The sequence below is a fragment of the Mauremys mutica genome, chromosome 17 (assembly GCF_020497125.1).
Source record: "Mauremys mutica isolate MM-2020 ecotype Southern chromosome 17, ASM2049712v1, whole genome shotgun sequence".
Taxonomy (NCBI): domain Eukaryota; kingdom Metazoa; phylum Chordata; order Testudines; family Geoemydidae; genus Mauremys; species Mauremys mutica.
Window position 1 is genome coordinate 18,652,935 of NC_059088.1, and position 8,504 is coordinate 18,661,438.

An 8,504-nucleotide genomic window follows, 5' to 3' on the forward strand; every position below is an offset into this window, starting at 1 on the left:
CTTAAAAAACAGAACCCAAGCATTTTTCCCACCACGTAGCCCTTTTACATAGGAGCTTTAATAAAAATTAAAACCATAAGCCCTTAGTAACAAACAATTTAAAAAAGTTTTCCCCTATGTTTTAGACTTGGTTATTTTTTAGTAAGGACAATTTGAAGCTGCAGCAAAGCTCCTGTTATCAAAAACAGCCTCTGTGAGTCAGTGGATCAGAGATAAGAAGGCTGCTTCTTCCCCAAACTTTTTAACAAATGCAAGTAAAAGTTACATTACGTTTTGTAAAGGAATAAAGCTCTGCTTTATAATTACTTGAAAAGACAAGCCTATATGAAGACACATCCCTTTATTTACAGGTGTGTTTCAATAAAAAAAGAGCATGCAGAAACACCCTAGGCCTAAATCCACAAGTCCTTACAAAAAGCTTTTAAATTTTTTTGTTTTTACTAAAGGCTTATGGTTTTAACTTTTATTAAAGCCCCTATGTAAAAGGGCTACATGGTAGGAAAAATGCTTGGGTTCTGTTTTTCTAGATAAGAATAAGGCAGTTAAGGGCGGGGGTAGTGAGGGGAGGGGAGGGCGATGGCTCTTGTTTAAAAACCTTGGGACTACAGGATTGGTTCAGTTAATTTTTTTTTCAAAATGGCCGATGGTACCAAACCTCGACAACATCCTCGTTTCAAACAGAAATGGGGATGGAGGGTGGGACATAAGCCCTAAATGGGCTCTTTGTGTTAAACAGCTGTCTGCAAGCCTCAAACTGCTGAATCATAGAATCTCAGGGTTGGAAGGAACCTCAGGAGGTCATCTAGTCCAACCCCCTGCTCAAAGCAGGACCAAACCCAACTAAATCATCCCAGCCAGGGCTTTGTCAAGCCTGACCTTAAAAACCTCTAAGGAAGGAGATTCCACTACCTCCCTAGGTAACCCATTCCAGTTCTTCACCACCCTACTAGTGAAAAAGTTTTTCCTAATGTCCAACCTAAACCTCCCCCTCTGCAACTTGAGACCATTACTCCTTGTTCTGTCATCTTCTACCACTGAGAACAGTCTAGATCCATCCTCTTTGGAGCCCCCTTTCAGGTAGTTGAAAGCAGCTATCATGTGTTTATGGTTGCTTTACATGATAATATTTCACCTGTCCTGTTTATGTAACACTTTAAAAATCAGCAAAAGGGTTATATAAATAAAATTTATTATGAAACAAAAGGCAAAAAACTATTATATACATAGTTTAGTCCTATTCAGTGTCTACTCGGCGCTTCTTGGCTTGTCTCTTGTATTCATTAAATGGAGCATCTCTTGTCACTGTCCAGCAATAGTCTGCAAGCATTGATGGGCTCCATTTGCCCTGATAGCGTTTCTCCATTGTTGCAATGTCCTGGTGAAATCGCTCGCCGTGCTCGTCGCTCAGTGCTCTGCAGTTCGGTGGAAAAAAATCTAGATGAGAGTGCAAAAAATGTATCTTTAGTGACATGTTGCAACCAAGGCTTTTGTATGCCTTGAGGAGGTTTTCCACCAACAACCTGTAGTTGTCTGCCTTGTTGTTGCTGAGAAAATTTATTGCCACTAACTGGAAGGCTTTCCATGCTGTCTTTTCCTTGCCACGCAGTGCATTGTCAAATGCATCATCTCGAAGAAGTTCACGAATCTGAGGACCAACAAAGACACCTTCCTTTATCTTAGCTTCACTTAACCTTGGAAATTTTCCATGGAGGTACTTGAAAGCTGCTTGTGTTTTGTCAATGGCCTTGACAAAGTTCTTCATCAGACCCAGCTTGATGTGTAAGGGTGGTAACAAAATCTTCCTTGATTCAACAAGTGATGGATGCTGAACACTTTTCCTCCCAGGCTCCAATGACTGTCGGAGTGGCCAATCTTTCTTGATGTAGTGGGAATCTCTTGCACGACTATCCCATTCGCAGAGAAAACAGCAGTACTTTGTGTATCCAGTCTGCAGACCAAGCAAGAGAGCAACAACCTTCAAATCGCCACAAAGCTGCCACTGATGTTGGTCATAATTTATGCACCTCAAAAGTTGTTTCATGTTGTCATAGGTTTCCTTCATATGAACTGCATGACCAACTGGAATTGATGGCAAAACATTGCCATTACGCAGTAAAACTGCTTTAAGACTCGTCTTCGATGAATCAGTGAACGGTCTCCACTCATCTGGATCGTGAACGATGTTGAGGGCTGCCATCACACCATCGATGTTGTTGCAGGCTACAAGATCACCTTCCATGAAGAAGAATGGGACAAGATCCTTTTGACGGTCACGGAACATGGAAACCCTAACATCACCTGCCAGGAGATTCCACTGCTGTAGTCTGGAGCCCAACAGCTCTGTCTTACTCTTGGGTAGTTCCAAATCCCTGACAAGGTCATTCAGTTCACCTTGTGTTATGAGGTGTGGTTCAGAGGAGGAAGATGGGAGAAAATGTGGGTCCTGTGACATTGATGGTTCAGGACCAGAAGTTTCATCCTCTTCCTCTTCCTCTTCCTCGTCTGACTCAAGTGAGAATGATTCTGGTGTACTGGGCGTATAGCTGATGGAATGTTTGGATAATGCACAGTCCACTTTTTCTTCTTTGACACACCTTTCCCAACTGGAGGCACCATGCAGAAGTAACAATTGCTGGTATGATCTGTTGGCTCTCTCCAAATCATTGGCACTGCAAAAAGCATAGATTTCCTTTTCCTGTTCAACCACTGGCGAAGATTTGTTGCACAAGTGTTGCAGCATATGTGTGGGGCCCACCTCTTGTCCTGATCTCCAATTTTGCAGCCAAAATAAAGGTGATAGGCTTTCTTAACCATAGTGGTTATACTGCGCTTTTGTGATGCAAAAGTCACTTCATCACAAACATAGCAGAAGTTATCTGCACTGTTCACACAAGTGTGAGGCATCTCTGCTCACTTTGGCTAAACAAAAATGTGTCCCTTTGCAAAATCAAACACTGACAAATAAGAGAGCATGACACTGTATGATTTCTAGAACTGATATAGGGCAATTTGTTCAGCAGAGTGATGTATCATAGATTATTAGGCCAGGGGCAGCAAGGGGGCGTGTCAGTGATGCGGCCCTCGGGCCAATGCACTAGTCCTCATGCGGCCCTCGGTCATTTGACTTCTAGGAATAACATGATGCAATTCATATCATGTATGACGCAATACCAGCTTCAGATTGCTAGGAGTGCTGGAGCGTCCCTGCGGGCTCCCAGAAATGGCACTTTGGAAGGGGGCGCATGGAGCTGCGCAGGGAGAATGGCCGTGGGGGTGGTGGGCTCACTCTGTGGAGCATTCAATGGAGATTCTCCCCCTTGGCTCACCCGCTCTGTCCACCCAGCCTGGATGGCTACATGCTCCACAGAGGCAGTGGCTCTGGCAGAGAGACAGGTACTCAAACCAGCAGCTGCCTCTGCCGCCTGAGGCTTCTCCCTCATCCCCATGGCAGTGCTGAGTGGGTGCAGGCCCTGGCTGGCTCCCCTGCATGGCACTTGGTGGCCTGGCTTGAGTGACCTGGGCCTGTGGTCAGCAGGAAGTGAGGAGCTGCCTCCCCAGCCAGGTGACACTAGCCATAGGTGCCAGCTTCTTCCAGGCCCAGGGGGTGCTCAACCCCCTGCTCTGCCCAAGCCCCGCCCCCACCCAACCCTTTCCCCCCAGTTCGCACCTCCCCGTCCCACCTCTTCACACCTCTTCTCCACCCCAGGCCTTGTCCCCACTCACCCCTTCTCCCAAGTCCCCACCCCCTCCCCGCCTCTTCCTGCCCTGCCTCTGCCTGGTCTCTTCCTGCCCTGTTCTGCCCCCTCCCCTGAGCATACCCCGCCCCATCCTCGCTCCTCCCGCTTCCTCCCCAGTACCTCCTGCACGGCGCAGCTGATCACGGCGGGCGGTAGGAGCTGGGAGGGATGGGGAGGAGTTGATCAGCGGCAGGCGGGAGGCACTGGGGGGAAGGAGGGGAACTGGCTGACAGTGGGTGCTAAGCACCCGCTAATTTTTTTCTGTGGGTGCTCCAGCTTTGGAGCACCCACGGAGTCGGCTCCTATGACATTAGCTCCAAGCACCTCACATTGTCCAACCCAGAAACAGACAAGTGATGAAAAACCACTGAAACAACTTGAACCTGAAAACAAAACCCCAGTCTTACAAAACAAAGGGCTTATCACCACGTACAGCCCTACAGCGGCACAGCTTTAGTGAAGAGGCTCCCACAGCTCTTCCATCAGCGTAGTGAATCCACTTCTGTGAGAGGCCATAGCTGTGTTGACAGACAGCGCTGGGGGGTTAGATCAGTGTAAGTACGTTGCCTAGGGGTGTGGATTTTTCAAACCCAAGTGACGTAGTCATCCCGATATAGGGCTGTAGTGTAGCCCTGGCCTAAGAAAGGAGGGAATTTCCCCACCTTGAATCACCATCATAGTGTGTGAGAGAGAAAAAACCCTGCAAAGCCTATTAAAGGGGAAGGGGTTTGATGTGGAGGCTATCCAGATGTTGAGGGCCAGCATCCAAGTGGGGTGCTGTCCATGCAATGCTGGATCCCCTCTAGGACAGAGGACATGCTGGGAAAGGGAGCAAAGGCACTAGATAACATGTTAGAAAAGGAAATTTTATCCACTGTACAAGTGTGAAACCCTGAGGGTGTGTCTTGGTTTATTTTCTGGGTAACTTGCTGGGTTTGCTCTCCCTCACCAGCCCATCTCTGAATCGGGGGCTCTTCTAGTCAATGAACCTTTTGTTTATTTTTACCCCAAGCAGGTCTCTGTGGTGCAAACTGTGTGGAGTGTGGGTCCCAAAGAGAACTGATAACGGGGAACAGATCCGAGGGGGAAAGTGAAAGTGTCTGGCAGTTAAGAACTCGGTGCAGATTGTTTTGGGGGCACTCAGGACAGGAAGGGCTGCTGAAGTCACTTTGCAAGGAGTGACCAGGTGAGACCTTTATGCTGGTAGGCTGGCTACCGGTGCCAAGGGTCTGAGCCATGGCAGCAGGGCATTAAGGCACCCAGCAACACAGGGCAGGCGATGACAGAACTCCTTACTGATCTGGGTGATCCCCAAAACATCACAGACACACTGATAGACAGACAGACGCATACACAGACACACTGATACAGACACACAGACATACTGATAGACAGACAGGCACACACACAGAGACACAGACACACTGATACAGACACACAGAGACACAGAGACACAAACTGACAGACACAGACACACAGATACAGACACACAGACACACTTAACAAACAGACACAAACTCACACAGATACAAACTCACAGACACACTGATACAGACACGCACACAGACACAAACTGACACAGACAGACACACTGATACAGACACACACACACAAAGACACACTGATAGACATGCTGACACAGACACACTGATACAGACACACACATACACACTGATACTCACACTGATAAGCAGACACACATTGACACAGACATACTGATAGATAGACAGACACACACACAAACTGACAGACACACACACATTGCAAATCAATCTGGGCTGTTTCCGGCACCATCCAGGAGCTTGCAAAAGCTGCTTCCTTCCATCCTCGCTGGTGCCAGGCTGAGTGGGCCAGGGCCCCCCACTCTCACTAGCTTCTCACCCCCCTGCCCCCCACAGCCTCACTCACCCCCACCTTGTCTCTCCTTTCTCACATGAGGACTGACCAGTCGGTCACTTTTGTTGAAATTGCTGCAAAATGTCTTTAGACAGTTTATTAAACGTCTAGTTAGGAGGGAATGAGTACAGGGGGAGCTGCCCTGATGTCTGGAGCTAAGTTTGCCTAACACTTCCCGTTATCAGTTGCTCATAACTTTGCCAGACTTTACCTGTTTGGCTGAAATATTCCCTACGCTCTGCCTCAGACAGTATCTGCCTTGCTAGCTAGTCAGTTAGTAAAAGTCTGAACAAAAATGGTCCAGCTGTTTCAAGCGACAGGCCAGAATAAATAGCCTCACTACTGTTAAAGACCATTCCAGCCATTTTTTTGGAAAAGCTCTAGAGCTTCCATGCTGGGGAACAGGGGCTTGGACTGTGGTGGGGATCTCACGCTCAGGTCAGCAAGGTGCCTCTTGCTGGCCGTATGCAATCCACTCAAGCCTGGCTGCCCGTGCTCAGTAGGGTCTGGTAGCCACTTGCTGATAAAATCTTGGAACAGTCTTTATGCACTGAGCATGCTCCCCAGTGCCACTGACGGTTACCTGCACAGGCCAATTGCACAGGGAATGCCCTGACACTCAACAGAGCTGGAGCTCCAGAGCGGACACAGGTGCAGCAACTGCAGCCAGATCTGCTTTGGCCTAAAGGAAGAAATGTTGAGCTGAGAACCAGGAGGAGACCATGAGATCTGGGGCCTGATTTTCCACTGGCTACATCTTGTGCCGTTATTTGCAGCTGTGCAAAGTGGGTATAAAATGCTCCCAGCTTGGAGAAGTGCTATGTAATACCCACTTTGCAGGTGTAAATCACAACATAAAAGGCTGGACAATAGAGAAGTTGGCCTCTAATCTCAGCTCTTACATTGGGTGGTGCTGATCATTCTGTGCACTTCACACTCCTTAGTGAGCACGTCCACGGGTCCCTATCTGAGAAGCAAGCGAGTAGTATACAGAAAGATTGCACAAGCTCTTCTGGCAGCGCTAGGGAGCAGACCTAAGGCTCATCCACTTAGCTGCCCTGCCTTTCAAAATGGCTGTGCCAAATCTATGTGCTTGGCTGTGCTGTTTGTAACCATTAGCCCACACACCCCTCCAGGACCAAGCATAGAGCCCAGGAATGCTGGTTCCCAACATCTCCCTGCTCTCTAGCAAATAGTTGTGTAAGGAACTGATACAGCGTGTGCTACATTTCCTTCTAATTACTGGTCCACATAGAACGTAAATCCTGCCACTGCTACCAGATACTCATGTGATAGAGGTGGAGGCTGTGTGTCTAAAGCATCCAACCCTGAGGGTTCCACATGATGGGATTCCTCTTGTTTTGTTTTTATGTTTAAAAAGCTAGAAATTTACCTACAAAATACATGAGCAGGACGTTACGTTTGCAAAGTCAAGCATTCAAAAGTCAGGAAATGCTAAATGCACAGTTGCCCATTAAATCTTAGCGCTGCCCCTTTGGGCGTATGCATTAAGACACAGTCTTTATAATCACATGATCATATGCTATTTTTTCCACAGAACTCCTGTCTCATTCAGTGCACAGGATGGACAGTGAGAGAGAGAGAGGACTCTATGAAGAAAAAGACATCTCTTGTGGTTAAGATGCTGGATTGGGGCCCAGGCTAGCTGGATTCTGTCCCTGGCTTTGCCGCAGAATCTCTGCACGATACTGGGAAAGACCTTTTCTTAATGCAGGGCAGAATTCAAGTTACACAGGCAGCCTTAATTCCGGCATTTCCTGACTTCTGAGGGCTTTACATGGCAACCGTAATGGTTCTTTTATCACTGTTGTTATATGTAATATGTAATAGAGTGAGCTGTTTGATAGGTAGTTATTGTCTGGGCTATTGTCTAATTGCTGCTATTTCACTGCATATGTTGCAATATTATGCTGATGACTAGGAATTAACAATTCAGTCTCTTACAAACAGGTTTACCTGTTCTGTGAGTAGTTCACAGTAAGAGTCACTCATTCCGATCAGTGCTAAGTAGTGAATTATTTAGTATTCTCTGGTAATCAAAGAATAAGTCCTGTTGTTTATTTAATAAAATTATTGCAAAATAACATAGTTGCTTAGCGTGCAGTTACTAAATACTACAGCATGTTGTCCACCAAACAGCCACATTCCTTTTCCACTCCTCAGAAATTCAAAGGATAATTACGAGTCATTAATTTTGGCAGTGCCTGAGCCCTTTGGGGGGCTTTGGTAGGCTCACAAGGTGGGTGAGTTAGTGAAGGAACCACACCCTCCTCTTTGCACACTAGGAAGATTACACCCCATGAATGTATGGGGGGGGGGTGCAGTCTGGGCCTAGATCTGTACCATTTTGAAGCTATTTGATAAATCTCAAGATCTATTTACTGGTTCTTGCTGATCTCTAGGGAGCTGGAAGCCATCACTTTACTCAATGTCAGTAAGAGAGCTAGACCCAGCAAAGGGTCATGATTCCTGGAGCTCTGCTGGATCCCAAGGGATCCATAGGGGGCCAGGGCCCTGCTGGAATCCCACACTGGCTCTGCCTTTGGTGGGCTTCCTCCAGCCCACAGCAGCCCCCAGGGATTCCCGCAGGGGTGGGGGACAACACAGAAAAGGTCACTGACTTGGGGATTTGTGCAACAGGCACCCGCTTCTTGGCCCTGCCCCTGGCCAACAGAGCCCTCACCCTGCTGCCCCATATGGCCCATGCACTGCACCGAGCACCGTCTGTGCGCAGCTGAGCACAGAAGGGGAGAGAGATGGGAGGATTCCCCTTCATGAGCTTACAAAGGGGAGGAACATCCAGTGACTGAACCTGCCCTGCTCTAACCTGAGAGGAAAGCCAAGGAGATG